This window comes from Vidua chalybeata, chromosome 3 (assembly GCF_026979565.1).
Source record: "Vidua chalybeata isolate OUT-0048 chromosome 3, bVidCha1 merged haplotype, whole genome shotgun sequence".
NCBI classification, from domain to species: domain Eukaryota; kingdom Metazoa; phylum Chordata; class Aves; order Passeriformes; family Viduidae; genus Vidua; species Vidua chalybeata.
In genome coordinates, this window is record NC_071532.1 from 101,242,551 (window position 1) to 101,259,292 (window position 16,742).

At 37.2% G+C, this 16,742-nt stretch overlaps 1 long non-coding RNA gene across 1 annotated transcript; it reads right to left on the reverse strand.

Moving 5' to 3' along the window:
- Positions 1-760: 760 nt before the first annotated feature.
- LOC128784886 (uncharacterized) lies at positions 761-10,250 on the reverse strand. The gene is made up of 3 exons (XR_008429667.1): positions 10,049-10,250; positions 2,831-2,932; positions 761-847 (listed from the first exon to the last, which is right to left on the reverse strand). It is a non-coding gene; the product is annotated as an uncharacterized LOC128784886 (long non-coding RNA).
- Between the last annotated feature and the right edge of the window lie 6,492 nt (positions 10,251-16,742).

Sequence of the window (16,742 nt, forward strand, 5' to 3'; positions counted from 1 at the left end):
CAATTTACCTGTTAGTTATTCCATCAATATTGGGTGATTAATTAGATGGTGCATTTGTTTTTCTCTTACAGTGTGTTAGAGTGGTCACTAAAAACTTTCAAATGTTCTAAATGACTGAATTTATATGCCAGAATGTAATTCCAGCAATTGCAATACATCAAGTACTTTTCATAGTGAATACAGAGGAATATAAATAAATACTGTTAATTAAATGCCCACAATTCAAAGCCTGAACCAGGTGTTATTAGAAAACAAAAACTCTTCTGGAGTTTTTCAGCATGAATCTCAGACTAATATTTTAGGCTAATTCTGAATTGAGATGTCAAAATTATAGAAATGTCATTATTGAACAGGAACTTAAAATTTTTGGCACATAAAAGCTGAAAATCAAGAAAACTTTTAAGATCTTCTTCTGATCACTTCTATCTCTAGCACTTCCTTAGCAGCCAGTGGCTTGGACTCAGAATTAGCAGCTCTGAGTAGCTGGAAATCAGAACTCGTAACCTAGATTTGAAGTGTAAAAACTTTAAAAATATGGCATTACCAAGAAAATATTCGCTCTCACTGACAAAATTACTACACAATTCTGTTTATTAACAAGCTACTTAGATCACAGTTTCTGCTTAACAGAATCTGTGACATTGCTAAAGATGATGTCCTTGTTATTGTCAGTTACAAGAATATATCTGGCATATACTAAGTAGCTTAACATGCCAAAATTAATGCACATTAACTGTAATTGTTGCATTGAATTTTAATGATTGTATTCAAGGCTGTGTTCCTCCCACAGCTATGGTTGCTGGCCAAGAGTTAAGAGCAGAGATTCCACTTCCTCCCATGTCAGAAGCTATAATAAAAGGAAATGGAACAACATTAATCTACTTTTCTTGACAGAAATTGTTAAGCATCTGGTAAACACAGCAACATAGTCTTGCTTCAGTTTCAAGATTATAATCTTGTTGGAGAAATTAATTGCTAGGAAGAGTGATTTTTACCTCTAGGCTGGTAACTCAAACACAGCCAAGGTTAACAGAGTCACAGCTGATCAAGAGGATTTCTCTGACCAAAGTCTTAGCAGATACTGATTTTGTAGAGAAAGCTGTCTGTGGAAAATTACTTACAGTTTCCACCCCCAGACCTTACCACCATTGGAAAAGGCAGTGGAATGACCAAGAACATGGAGAGCCCTTCTCTTAGTGGGGAATCTCTAATGTCTCTGATGGCTTTGTGTGATCCAATGATCCATGGGGAATTATACTTCTGTTATTTATGATAGATCTCCTTACATTCTGATCTAGTACATTTTGTCAATAAAACATTCAGAGGAGGATTTCAGATCTCAAGAGAATTTTAAATCCTTTAGTTAAATTTTTAGTGCAGTCTGTACATTTCTCTGAAGAGGAAAGGAACCGCACTTACAGAATTTTTTCACTTAGTGACATCAATGGAAAAGTCATTCCTACACTCTCTGCCTCAGCATTTTTGCAAGAGCATTTCAACATCTGTCTTCAAGCCCTTCCCTCATCTCTGCAGCAACAGTCTTGGCTCTGTAAAAGCTGCTGGTGACCTGTAATGGCTCTACATGGTTCATTGTGATCAGATCTCACTGAGAATGCCTTTATTTTCTTCTCAGTTATGCACTGCAGTGTTCACTAACTTATTCCAAGAGTGGAAAGGCTCCACTTGTACACATGTAGGGTAAGCAGAATGACACAATCTGCATGGTAGATAAACAATAATGGTAACACCATGGCACAGTTCAGATTCAGACTGAAGTTATTCAGCATGGACTCTGTGCTCCTTTTTCTCTTTATAATAAACATGAATCCCTTCAAGTGCCCAAAAGTCATCATTACATTGTTAATCCTTACTTGGTAAAAGACAGTCAAGCCATTTTTCCTCCACAAAAAGGTAGCATGTCCAAATTTTTAAAACCTATAATTCTGGTAGTTGCATTCTAGTATTTGAATTTTTATGATTCCTTTTCATTAACTCTTATTTATAGCCAAACAAAACCAGAACATAGTATTTTTGTTTCATAAATAATGAAAAAAGATGTTTCCTAATATTCATTTTGCTTTGTGAACAATAAGTAACCCACACATTATTTCAAGGCTGAGATTAGAATATTGAGGATACAGAGTACTGCTGTCACTTTATTATTCACAGTTTGTATTTTTTTACCATAAACAGTATATCTCTGATCTCCCAGCTTTATAGCCCCATCCATAATCTCAGAATAATATTTTCCAGACACACAGAGCAACCATATACAACATGGTTATCATCAATTTTATTTTAGATTAAGGAAAACTGAACCAAAACAAACAAAATAAATATGTAATTTATAAAATGCTACAAATAGTATCTATGATGGAAGTAAGTAAAGGTGCAAAACACAGAAGAGCAAGGCAACATTGACAAAGACAATTCTTCACACTCACTGTAATCCAAGATATTTTTTTCTATATTATTTATTCTTACTCATGTGAAGACTTTAACATTTATTCCATATATTGTGTGCCATTTCACACCATTTTGTAAAGTAGGATAGCATTATAGCTGATTTCAAACTTTGTATTTAATCCGCCCTTGAGAAGTAAAACACAGCCCTTTAGAAACCATTTTAGGATAGTCATCCCTGTTGTAGAGATTACATGGAAGTAAAGAAAATTAACTTCAAAAAATGAATGCTATATATAGGATCCATTTTTATGCTTGCTTTTCTGTTGGCAATTGTGGTCATAACAGGCTTAAGAACTCCAGCAGGATATATTTTTTCCTTCCTAAGCCTTTGGAGCACTATCTATTTGTAGGTATCATATATTACCTCTGCGTGGGGCCTGCAGATGAAATCTATTCCAGGAGTAGTTCTTTTTGGGAGATTTCCAGAAAGCCATCTGTTCCCAATGGAGCATCTTGTCTGCCTTCCCTAGCAATTAGAAAGCAGCAGATGAAGATGCAAGGCATAAAAAGGGAGAAGGACATGAAAGAATAGAAAATTATGTCAGAAAATCTTATTTGTATGAAGCAATGTGATAACAAACTGTTAAAAACAGAGAGGCTGTAAGTACCTGAAACAAAGGATTTTTCTTTTATTGTAAACCCTCTGTAATAAAACACAGGTCCTGTAACACACTCACTCCCCACCAGTCATCACTGCTTAGTTAAGTTCCTCACTGCCATCAGTTTCTGATGAATCAAAGTGAAAAAGATGGACATGCATATGGAGAAAACAGTGGCTGTCACACACTCGTGAAAGAAAGACATTTGGATTTACCTCCAGAAAAAAGATTTTTTATTTTGTAATTTTAGTCCGTCTGATTCTCTGATTCTGATACAATTATGCTTTATCTGAAAAATGAAGAAACTGATTATGATACTAACATACATATGATTCCAATCAGTAGCCTGTGATAGATCATAGTGTATTAAAGTCTTAAACCACAATTTAAGACTTAAAAATACCTTTCTTTTGGTGAATATATAAAAACACAAAGGGAGAAACTGTCAATCTATATTTCTCTCTAAAAGATGCAGATGTGATCTAATCCTAATCACTTGTGTTCCTTCTACAGTTAGCAGAAAGAAAATAACATCTCCAGAAAGCTTCAACTTTGTTATGTTTGATGTTTTTCTTAGCAGGAATAAGTGCTTTCCAGAAGTACTTGCACTTGAGTGAGCCAATATAACTACCTGACTAACTAACACTATTTGCATTCAGGCAGTTCTCGTTAAATAAGCTGAATATTCTGCCAATCAGTTTAAACCTAATTTTAACATTTAATTTTATTGATTCTTTTTTAAAATATTTTTGAAAATTAGATACAAAATGTAAAGAAAAGCCTCAACAACAAAAATATGACATTTTAACTTAATGGGTAATCTTATCTCAGGCCTTTGATAGAGAAGGAAATTATTCTGAGAAAAAATAATGTGATTTCTTCAGGAAGGACAGAAATAAAGTTAAAAGCAGTGGATTGGTGTTCTATCAGAATGAAGTAGTATAGCTAAAGAACAACTCACAAATACTCAATTCAGATCAAAATTGTTTTCGTTGCTCTATATTAGCTTCTATAGATGTGGTATTAAGAACTTACTATAGATCCCAGAATCAAAACTGGATATGGATATAGAAATATCTTAAACTTGTTACAGTGATGAATACTGCTGGAAATTGTGTCATTGTGAGAAAAAATTCTCAGCTATAAAATGAGTTATAAATGAACAATTTCTCAACAATGCAACTAACTAAAAAAAATTGAGTAACTAATATTGGTAGAATTCAGTTATGTCTGGATGTATTAGCATATAGGCCTACATCTTACTGATTTCATGACTGTATAGGGAATAAATTTGTTTTTGAATCTCCTTTTCTAAATTAAGGATGTTGTAGAAGACGTAAAGAAAATAACTTGACTGAAGTGACATCAAGACCATTCCAATTAAATTATATTGAAGAATAAACTGAAAAATAGGTCAGGATTCCTATATGAAAGGACAAATAAGAGAAATGGGGCAGTCTCCATTTATAACTGAAAAGAAAAACCACATAGGAATAATAAAACTCATTTAGGAATAATAAAACTCATTTAGGAATAGTAAGACTCTATAAGGAGTGGAAAAATCATGAAAGATACATCTTAGAGAACAGGAAATTTAAGAATAAAGTCCAAAACTCTTGCCAGAACTCTAATTCAGCTTGTCGTTGCAAAGGAAGTTAAACCAAATAACACAAAGCTTCTCAGCCTTATAAGCTGAAAAAAGAAAGAAACAAACTTTCTAGGAAATGGGGAAAGAAATGAAATTCAAATGAAAACACAGATTTTCTTTTTCCCCTCAGTTTTTTAGTCTAAGATGGTTGATTGACATAAAGGTATGTTAATGCAGATGTCCAGGCTACATGGAATGTCTTGCTTGTAGGAGGGTGGCTGCTTCCAATACTGATTAGGAAACTGTAAATACCCTTGCATAAGGCCCTGGAATGATTTCATCCAGAAAGCACTAATCTCTCATACTTGGTAGGTAGAAAGAACAGAGGTTGATGACTGAGGAGACAGAAAACTTATTTTACAGAAGACACTAAAAACCTTGAATTTATTTCAAAAATAAGGGAAGACTGAGAGCATCAAAATGTCACTGGGAATCCCAAGTTTTCTCCTGTCTTTACTTAGCACTAGCACTAACTGTTTTCCTGCTTTCTGACTCTCTTCAACCCAAGATTCTCGTATACATGTTTATCCAGAGAGGGTTTAAAAGTATAAGAGGACAGATGTGCGCTTGTGCCCAGGACATGGCATCATCTAGTGGTTGCTGCACGACCCAGGAGCACAGGCTCTGTCCCTCCCAAGGCCCAGGATGGCCCATACTCAGTTTCTCTTCACCCTGGGTGAGTAAGCATCACCTAGTCTTTGTGAAAGGCACCATTCATGCGGCAGGGGCACACCCAGCTGGGACACACCCTTCTGGCCCTGCAAATGTGGCAGAAGTGGAGCAGCCAAGGAACTTGCCTGGTAAAACAGAATAATTCTTTAGTATTAGGTAGAAAGTTAAAAACCGTCTTGCCTTTTGAGACAAAACATAGTGTCTTAAACATAGTGTTTAAGAATGCTGGATCTCACTCCTATATAACCAGAAAGCTTCACAAGAATTTTTGTAGAGGGAAGTCAATGAACATATGGAGACCCTGACAGAGAATTCTTAAAATTCCTAAAAGACTTTGCCATTGACCACACTGAAGAATCTTTAAAAATTTTAAGCTGTTGTGGGAAGAGAGGAAAGGTGTTCTTGAACAATTATTAAGTGATTAATAATTAGGAAACAAAAAGTACAAATCAATGGAGGGAAATTATCAAGTCAGTCTCTCAGGATCCCTGCTAGGATATGAACTATTCAACATTTTCATAAATTACCTGAAAACTATGTGAAATAATGAAGTGACAAATATTGCTAATGAAACACAATTATTCCTGACAGTGAAGAATTGCAGAATGATCTAATGATGTTAAGTGACTGAACAATAAAAAAGTATGTGAAATTAATTGCCAGTAAAGTCAAAGCAAGGCATATGGTAGCCCTTCCCTGACATTTAGTTATATGTGCAGAATATTGGAATCTAAGGTAGCCATTGCTATGGAGGGAAGAAATCTTAATAAATGCATGTCTATGGTTCCCTGAAAACTTCTGCTCAGTAGCATGTGACACTGACAAAATGCTAGGATTATTAAAAAAATACTAAGAACAAGAAAGAAACTGGATAAATCTCTACTACATGCTGATGGGGGTTACAATAATCTCTCCGGGGTCCAATGTGTAGTTACAGTGATCCCATATGTAAGATGACAACGTGGGTTGAACTTACTTTGCTATCTATTGGAGGGAAGATTAAAACCGATCTGCTTGGAAAAGAAATGCTTGGTAATGGGGTCTATCCTGCTGTCTGTCTATAGATGGGCTCTATCTACTATCTACAGGTTAGTGTCCATTTGATTGGCTTCTATGAAATAGGAAAGGATATGTAAGAGTATTCTAGGGAAGTACTGCAATTTTAAAAAGAAGAATAGAGGTGATCAGAAGATTTAAAACAACCAAAAGAAGTAATTTTCCTTAGAGTACCTAATTACTTTGTGGAATTCATTGCTACAGGATGTTGTGGAAGCTAAATAATCACTGGATTCACAAAACACTAAATGGATTCATAGCAAAGGGGTTATTAATCACAGTGGTCTGTATGTTGCTTCCAACTTGAAATGCTGGTTGCCAGAAACAGAAATGTTTGAGAAGCAGGATGAGTCTATACTTGCGCCTTATATTGTCTCTCTACATCTCCTCTCTCTGGGCATCTTTTGTTCATCTCATCAAAAAGAAGATATTTTTCTATATTTTCCCATGGACCAGTGTGAATATTTCCAGAATTTTATGTTTTTGTAGATTAAACTGTGAAGAAAGAAGACTTTCAAAGCCAAGGCTTAGCTAATTCTACAAAAACTGAGCAGCACTGAGCAGCAAGCACAAAGTATGATTAGGCAGGATAAGAGCAGAAAACTGATGAATGAGCAGAAGAATAAAATTCTAGGATGTTTTCAGGGTGGAATAGTGAGAGAGAATTTCTAAATTTATTTCAAAATTAAGAAATAAAGTGTTTATGAATAGACTATAGCAACACGTTTTCCTATGATGGTGGTGATTCACAGCAAGGTTTCTTGTAGTCCTGTGTCCTAAACAGAAATCTGAACCTTTTGAGACAGCCCATCACTAATTGAAATACAGAGCTGTGTGCACGAAGCTGAGCTCAGTTGCTCTAAGCTCCACCTTGAAGTTGTATTAACATTTAATGGCTAAAAGAAAGCTAATAAAACTGGAGGGAAGCTGAGATGGCCAAGTCATAACTATTTTTATGATGCATTATTACCACAGAACAGAGGAAGGATATTTATGATACATAAAGGTTTCTCTTACCCTTTGCATGTGTTTCTGGGCTATCAAAACCAATTTGCAGTATGGAGAATAATTTTGTTCTTGGCCACGCCTTTGCAATAATAAAGTGATACTAGCCCCACTGAGAGAAAATTTGTCCCATCTTGTGCTTCACTATCACATTTATTAAATTTTTATGGGTAAATATTTGTAGTAAACTCCTGACTTAGAAGATTAAACACTAAAGCTTTTAAGCCTGACGTATGTGTGAAGGCAGTGTGATTGCCCTTTCATAATCAATACCTAATAAGAATAGCAAGCTAAGTTATCCTAAGTGATCAAGAAAAGCAGAAAAAGTAAGGAAACAGCCTGGAAACCCTTTTCCAGTCTCTGCTGCAGTGGTTATAGAGTTCATGGCAAAATGTCAGTGACTCAGGAGAAGCAGATTGCAGTGCCCTGACACACTTTCAGCTGAGTTTGCAGTGTGTCAGGATATTCAGCTGTGTGAGAAAAGAGCAAGAGTGATTCAATATGATGGTATCATATTTTTTCCTGGTGTGTTTTTCATATACACATGAACACACAGCCTGAAAGAGGCAGAGGAGCTGTGAAGTAGATATGGCATCTGAGCCATTGCATTTCAGCCAGAGGAGAACACACTCTATGAGTCACTGCACAGCACAGATGGGCTGGATGTTGTGGCCTGGATAGGTGAGTGATGTCAAAATGTTACTCTTTCCTTTTTCAAAGAAAAACGAATAGGTTGATATTACTGCTCTCTGTGTATATGATCTTGCCTCAGATTCCTTAATAAAAGTTATTGACTAAGCGGTTCTTGAAATTTTAAACTGCTTCTAGTTAAACCCAGTGCATTTTTCTGGTTATGGTCTAATTTTTTAATGACTCTTTGGTGACAAATAGCATTAAAAAAAAAAACAAAAAAACAAAAAAAAAACCACCAAACACCGCCACACTCCAAAATTTACATCCTATTTAGTTATCTGGAATATCTGACATTATCATAAAACTATGTGTCTCTATGTCTAGTGTAGAGTAACAGTAATTGCAAGGAAATAATGCCTTTGTATGAAGCACAAGCATAAGCCTACTTTATTTATCATAAATGACTTCAGAAACCCTCCTCATAATATTGAATAAAAGAGTATCACAATGGTTTCTCAAATTCAATTACTAATTTTTAAAAAGAATGTCTTGGGAAACTGCCATTTTTACATTCCTGTGGTAATTTTAGCAATGACTTAAAAGGAACTGTAAGAATAAGAAAAACAAAAAAACACCCACTTTTTTCAGTTGTCAAAAAACCAGATCTTATAATAGTTAATAACACTGTTTCCTCATTTCATCTCTTCCTCATCTGCTTTCTTCCTTTCTTCCCATTCACTTGTTTCTCTGCCTGTCAGTTTCCTTCCTCTGTTTCCCTCAAAACATCCTATTTCCTGCTTCTCTGCTGCATGAAAGTGTTCCCCTGTCACATGGTTCCCCATACTGAGACCCCCTTTCTCTAGAAACATCCTGCCTGCTTGCCTCATCACTGGCACCCACTGACTGGGCATTTCCCTCAGCAGCTGTGCGGGAGGTTTCAGGGTAGCTGCTGTGCCATTTTCACCAGAGTGACTTCATGTCTGCCCCTTTCTCTTTTGTAGAGTTGTACTTCCCCACTGCCAAACTCATTGTGGGAAACATAGCTTGCTTCTTGTCTAAGGAATCAAGTGCACTATGCTATTTGCATCATCTTACATAATTATATTGCTGTTAGTCCAGCTTAAAATGTTCCACTTCTCTTTCAAGCTGTTTCAAGCAATCAAAACCAGGAGTCAATTCATGCTGGAAAAGCGTACCATTAATAAAATCTCATTTAGCCATAGCACTGATCCATACACAATGATACTTTTCTGTATAACCTTTTTCATTATAACCAATGGCAAATCCATCCAATTATTCCTTCCTAAAACGCCATATTCTTCAGTTCAATCAGAAGTATGTTGTCCATGTGAACATGGTACTACCAAACACAGGCCAGTCCAGCTCACTGCTGTCTGCCTAAATAGGTTGACCTCTTGTGTCTTACATTCCTGACCTTCATTTTTGACAACCTTGAAAGTGAGAAGCCCTTTTCTTTTGGCCCTGTGAAGTGGAAGCCAGTCTTAGAAAAAATAGCAAGTTTTGTATATTTTAAACATTTTTCATCAAGTCCTCATTGTGCATAGCAACTCAATCTTGAGGAAAATTGATATAAACTGAAAAATCCATTTTTCCAGTTTAAGCAATCAATTAAAAAAATCTTTAAAACTATAACATAAAACCACAGCATGTCAGGTTGTTTTACAAGAATGTCAAAATCATTACTTCTGTACTGAAGTTAATTATGGCTAATATTCTACACATAACTGTGTGCTTTTCACTGTTTTAAATTTTAAACCACAGCTATTTCTTTATACACTGTTTATCTGTTTCACCTTGAATTCAGAACCCCTTGAATGCAGTTACACAAGTTGTCCCTCTCTCATTTAAGCTTCCTAACTTAAAGCCAGAAGACATAGAAAAGATTAGAAACAAGAAACCAGCACAACAACAAAGTAATAGAGACCTCTCAAGCAGCCTTCAGTCTAACCTTGTATCACTTCATCCTTTTACTCTGGTCCCCAAACACATCTGGTCACAAGTGACTCCAGCAGCTCAAATTTCCATGAACCTTTCATGGGGAATATGTCCGACTTCTTCTCCAATATGCCTTCGATGCTTAAACTTGCTTATGCCACTGTTGTTATCTTCCAGTTCTTCTCTGAAAGCGCTAGATGCCACCTAAAATGAAGTTTAACAGTGTCAGAGGATTTCAGATTTCAGAATTTCAGATTCTGAACCATGAGAATGTACAAGTGGATTCATATAGTCAAGTTACAGGTAAAATGTGTTACTACAAAATTCAGCCCAAATACCTGACAGATTGAGATGCCTATTGTCCATGCAAGAAGTGTGAATCTATTCAAATTAGGTAGGAGAAGTCTAGCTCCTGCTCCTGATTCATAAGTGATACTTTTGGAAACCTATGCCATGCATGTAATACTCAGTAAATATACTTTGTGGGAAGATATCTGTCATGGTTTGACCAACACTATATCTTTGCTAATTTTTTACTGATATATTTCTGATGGTTTTGTTGTTCTTTTTGGTGGACAGTGCTGACAGATATAATGTGATTCTTGGTGGTAATTTTCCCTTTCTTTAGGGGATCACTAAGTAACAGACCTCAGCATCAATTACAGATTCATTTGGTCTTCTACCACGAATTGGATGTGAAATTTGAGCTAAAATCTACTAGACTGGCACACCGTCTTGATCCTCCGTAAGGTTACTGCTCTGATAATTGTCAGAATTTTTTTTTCAATTATGTTAAGTCTCTTAAGTAAAATCAGGCTTATATATTTCTTGTTTCAGATATTGAATTATTTTGGCTAAAATTGAATTAATACCTACTGCACAATTATGTGATCAGGTAGAACTATGAGTGAGAGCCTTCCCTCTCTGATTTTTAGTTTTTACAATAGTTACATTAAAAGTAATTTTGTCTCTGTGTGTTGGTGGGAAGAGGGAAGAATGTCACAGGTATGTGAGGGTACTTCAGTAGCACTGAAGTTCTTATTTCCACATTTGGCCTACAAGTGGAATAGCTAGACATATCTATATTAAAAAATCCACACTCAGGTTTATAGAATGCTTAGAATCAGAAAAAACACAATTGTGCATTTAGAACCAGAGAAGATTGTCACAGTAATCTCTGAGCTTTTGTATTAGACAAAGCAAAAATCTCCATTCAATCATTTCTTCTTCAAGCCCATGTCTTGTGTTTGAGGTGTAGCATGGCTTCCACAGAAATACTAAAACTTTGTTCAGCCATTGTGGGACACGATAAAATTGTAAGTATATTGACAGTACTGAATCCTGTATTCATCAAATCACCCATAGCATTTGAGGGAATGATGCGATTGGCAAGTTGGATGCAGCATCTCTGGAGGTCCAGAATGTAATCTCATAATAAACCATCTGCTCTCAGTATGACAAACAGCAGTGTAACACATTGCCAGTATTTACTGATGAAAAAAAAAAAATTATAATAGATCTGTTTCTATAGTGCTTCCAGTGGATAGCAGCTGATCATGCTTACTGCCTCCAGGGAAGGAATGCCAAAAAGAAACAAATGAATCTAACCAGCTGTGGGGCTATTTTTGAAAAGCTAAGGAATTCAGTTGGTTGCTCTCTATTCCCTTTAAAGGTGGTAAAGCAGTATCTCAAAGCTATCTGTACAACTTCCATACAAAAAGGGGTTTTGATTTGCTTTTTAAATGCTTGAGGGAACTGCAGGAGTGCAGTATCACACAGAATACTTGTGCATGTGTATGATGCATATAAACACTGCTTCGTGTCTGCTGTCTGCAATCCAAGGCCCCTCTGCCAGTCACTTCTCTTGCTGAAAGAAATCACAGTGCCAGAGCTGTGCCCCAATGTCACAGTGCAAGGCTCAGTGCCAGAGCTGTGCCCCAATATCACACTGCAAGGCCCAGTGCCAGAGCTGTGCCCCAATGTCACACTGCAAGGCTCAGTGCCAGAGCTGTGCCCGAGTGTCACAGTGCAAGGCTCAGTGCCAGAGCTGTGCCCGAGTGTCACAGTGCAAGGCCCAGTGCCAGAGCTGTGCCCCAATGTCACACTGCAAGGCTCAGTGCCAGAGCTGTGCCCCAATGTCACAGTGCAAGGCTCAGTGCCAGAGCTGTGCCCGAGTGTCACAGTGCAAGGCTCAGTGCCAGAGCTGTGCCCCAATGTCACAGTGCAAGGCTCAGTGCCAGAGCTGTGCCCGAGTGTCACAGTGCAAGGCTCAGTGCCAGAGCTGTGCCCCAATTTCACAGTGCAAGGCTCAGTGCCAGAGCTGTGCCCGAGTGTCACAGTGCAAGGCTCAGTGCCAGAGCTGTGCCCCAATGTCACAGTGCAAGGTCCGCTGCTGCTTCACGCGCACCCCGCCATGGGTGCAGCGTCATCGCTCCAAGGCTGCCTTGTGCCCAGCTCTTCTATGGATGTGAACACAGCACCTCGAGTCCAAGGCTTCCTTCTGCCAAAACTCTTACACTGCAGTTCGAAAGCAGTTACAAGACCCTCACTTCTGCCAAGGACATTTAAATAAGGACGAGTGAAGAAACTTAGGAAGGGTGTGATTTTGAGTATCTTGCTCAAACATGCTCTAAAACCAGTCTTCAGAAAAAGTAGAAATGCCATAAAAAATGTTTTTTTATTGGCAGCTTTTCCTCAGCTCCCCCAGCAGCCTTCCCCCCCCCCCCCTTTATTCCTCTTGCAATAAGCCTTAAAAAGATCTCAAAGATGTTTATATGCTGACCAAAGAAACTCTTTCTATAAACAAGCAAAGAAGGGTTTATATTAAATGTATGTTGTTTATCATTGCCATTGTTGCAGTATATTAAGATAACAGGCGAGACGAAACATTGACAGCTCCTGAAGCCACTGAATAAACCTAAGCCTGCACATAAGCTGCTGCCTGGGGCTCCTTAAAACTACTGCCTTGGTTTTCCTCCTGCCTATGCTTGTTGATTTCTATCAACAAGTTAGAAAGCAACTCATCTTGCCTATATAGTTCCATGCACACTTCCTCTCACCTCCAAACGGGAAGGTCAGTTTCTGGACAAACTTTGTTTCTACAGCTTTGAAAGAGTCTGTTGTGTTTCACTCTGTTATGAGTGGTGTAATTATCAGTAATTATTGGGAAATGAGCAGGAGTCAGAGGCAATTCCAGAGCCACCCAGAATAAACTGTGCATTGTTGCAGGATTGCAGCATGGCTGTTTTATAGAATTAACATTCTGAAATAGTTGGAAGTGACAGTTTCCTTTTCAGGAAGGGAAGAGGGCAAAAAGCTAAGCTGTTGCTTTAAGGTTAATCTTTACATTCGGGAAGTTTGAGCTGGAGACCATAGGGACATGGAACAGTTCCCTGTGTAGTCCACTTTTTCTTTTAAGTGAATCTTCTTTGGTAGGTGCTTTCTCTGTGCCCAGAGAAAGACTTTAAATGTCAGAACAGGTGGAAAAACTTCTGATAAGACATGTAAAGGCAATCAATGATATTTTCTTTAAGGAATACCGAATCATAAAGAAAATGACAAATAATTATATTATTCGGTTTTAAATTACAGCCTTTGAAAGATGAGGGTCTTACAATAACTGACTTAGTCACATTGTAAAATAGTCTTAATGCCCTTTTCTTTTCAACTAAATTAATAAATAAATGTCATATTGCATGAGTTCAATTAGCTGTGAGATAATGAGGACTGCAGAGCAGAGAACTTGATGGGTCACTGATTGCTAATGGACTACAGATTCTTGTAGGTCATGAGTTCATTGCCAAGCTGTGTTTAAAGATTTGGGTTTTTTTCCTTTTATTTATTTATTTATTTATTTATTTTCCTTTAAAAACTGTTTAATTGCAAAACAAAAGTGGCTTCATGATCTGAATACAGACACGAGTTTCCACATCCATATTGTGATGGATAATGGTTGTGGAGCCTCAAAAGAGAGTCACATTTCTCAGAATATTTGGCAAAACGGAATTCCTCTGCCATGAGGATCCATCCCAGGTCAGCAGTACCCCCTGATGGCAGTGACTGAATGATTCTGGAGATGCTGTGTCTACAAAGGGGATCCTGGAAGGGGTCTGTGGAAGGTTGCATTGGTTTCTTCCTTTATTACTATTTTCCCACTGTTTCCCCGATGCTGACTCTGAGATCTGACTGAATAATTTAATTCCATGGTGGCAGATGCAAATGAAGCAGGATAGATATTTGGATCCTGTGTCTGTGTGACCATGGAAAAGATGGCTACATTACTGCTACTGAATGTACTTCTGATTTCCACATGCAAGGTCTCTACCTCTCATCTACCCACAGAAAACACATAGATGATAGAGAAGAGAAAAACAAATGTGCAAAATATAGAGATATATATCCAGATGTGCACATGAATGCCACAGGCTACAGGAAGCAGCTATAGAGCAGCATTGGCTTGTGTACCAAATGCCCATACTGGGATGAAGAGAGAGCAGAAGAGCAGAGGTGATGAATGAATGACAAGAAAGAAACTGTTTTGCATTAATCTATAGCAATATCAGCTGTATAGACTGTTCACAACTGCCTGACACAGGCTCTTACATATAGCAATGCTCCTGGGGTTTGGTGCACAAGTGAAGATGTAGAAAGCTTTAAGGTTCCACTGAGTCTGGAGCTGGTTTTGCTGTTCTCACACTGTTAGATATGCATAAAACCAGCTGTCTGGCCTAAACTAATCCCAACTGTAGTCAAGTCTGTTTCCTGATAAAAACATGTATATCTGAATAAATGCCTATTTCCCTTTAAGTTCATACATTTAAATTCAAAACCTATTTGTTCATATGGATAAGAAGAATATGCATAATTGAAAAATACTCCATTAGAAACACAGAGAGGAAACAAAGGATGTGAATTTGGTGATATGAAGGTGAATTATTAATATCACATATTAGTGCCAGATATAATACAGACAGACACTGACTCAACCATGCAGGTCCAATAGCCTTTAAAAATTATATCTTCCACTTTTTCTACTCCAATCTTAAGCTATCCTAGCTCTGGAAACAGTCACCTGTGCCAAATTGTTAGTGGTTTTGTAATGAGAACAATAAAGAGAAGAATGCCTTAGTGAACATTTGTCCTTCGGATTGCAGAGAATAGCACTCCACTTCCACTTGCAGCATTTATTTTTCTTCTTTGAATGGATGCTAGAGACATGTGCATGACAATACATCCTACTGACCCTGAAAACAGCCAGAAAGCAAAACAACATGCAAAAATACCAATTCTGCTCATCACGTGTGCCAGCTTCCTTTTACCAGCACAATTTTGTAATTGAAACTTTAAAATGTATTTGTGACTTTAAAGTACAGAAAAGCTTCATTGAGCTTTTTTTCTGCATTACCATAAAATATATTTTTCATTTCTCAATTGCTCTGCCCTTCTTCCTCCATTCAAAATACAAAAAGAGTTGGCAAAAGCAGCTAAATCTTGCACTAAAGCACAAACTTTGCTTTCATAATGTCTTCTGTCCTATTAAGATCTGGTTGTGATGCACTTACTTCAAGTTTTACTGGGAGTACTGTAGAAGAATACTTGTCTTTGGCCAAAGATGTCATTCCACTTCAGCAATGTGGATGGAGTTAGTGGCTCAAAAAGCAGGAGTTACCTGGAGTCTGCCTATGGAGGTTAATTTCATCAATGTACTGACAGCACTGGTCATTGAAACTTTTTCCTAAATGACTGTTCAGTTCAAGATAAATACTGCAATTTCTTTCAACTGAAAATATGCCAAGATGTTATTTTGGAAATAAACTCCTGACACAGCTTCACTGCTTGCAAAATTAGTGTCACTGCACTTGTCAGAAGTTCCCCTATAAATCTGAGCTGTGAGACCTTGAGCAACTTGTGAATAGGATAAAATGCTGTGTGGAACAAAATTGTAATATTTCAGTCATATCTGGTTTTGAAATAGTATTTTAAGTGCAGATATACTTCTAGATATACAAGTAAGGGGGATGGATGAAGGCACCTTGGACTGCGAAGATATTTTTATTCTCTGTTCCAGAAGCAGCTAAAGATTAAAATGTTTAATGTTTAACATTTAATACACTTTAGTTGCAACTAGATCACCACAAATGTTAATAAAATAATAGAACCAGCCCCCTATCTCCCCAAACCAAATCAGAATGGTGTTCATCATTTAGAAAGGTTTGAAAATGACAAATATTGGATTATAATGAACCAGACTAAGATATTTGTGACCATGGGATATTGAAATGTGAGAAATTTGGTTTATATCTGTGTTTCTCTGAGCTACAATTAGTAATGTCTATGTTACCCCTCATAGTTGCCAAGTCTACTTTCATGTGGAGCTTTTAGAACTGTATATCTAGAACCAGTGATAGAATTTGGCTAAGATATTTACTAAATAATTTCCTAAATCTCCACAAGCAATGAGAAATACAAATGAAGGAAAGTTCAAGTTGTTCTAATAACTTTCCTGAAATCATAGTCTTCCGGAGTGGCATTACATGAACGAATTTTTAAATACCTGATTAGACAGATAGGCAAGTGTTAGACTCTTAAGTAAAAAAGGTTGCCAACCATAGGCCAGACCAATTTTCTCCCATGTGAATAAGAAGGCCGCGCTTACCCCTTTTGGCAGCAAGATCAGAGGAACGGTGGTCTTCTGTAAAAAGCTTTTC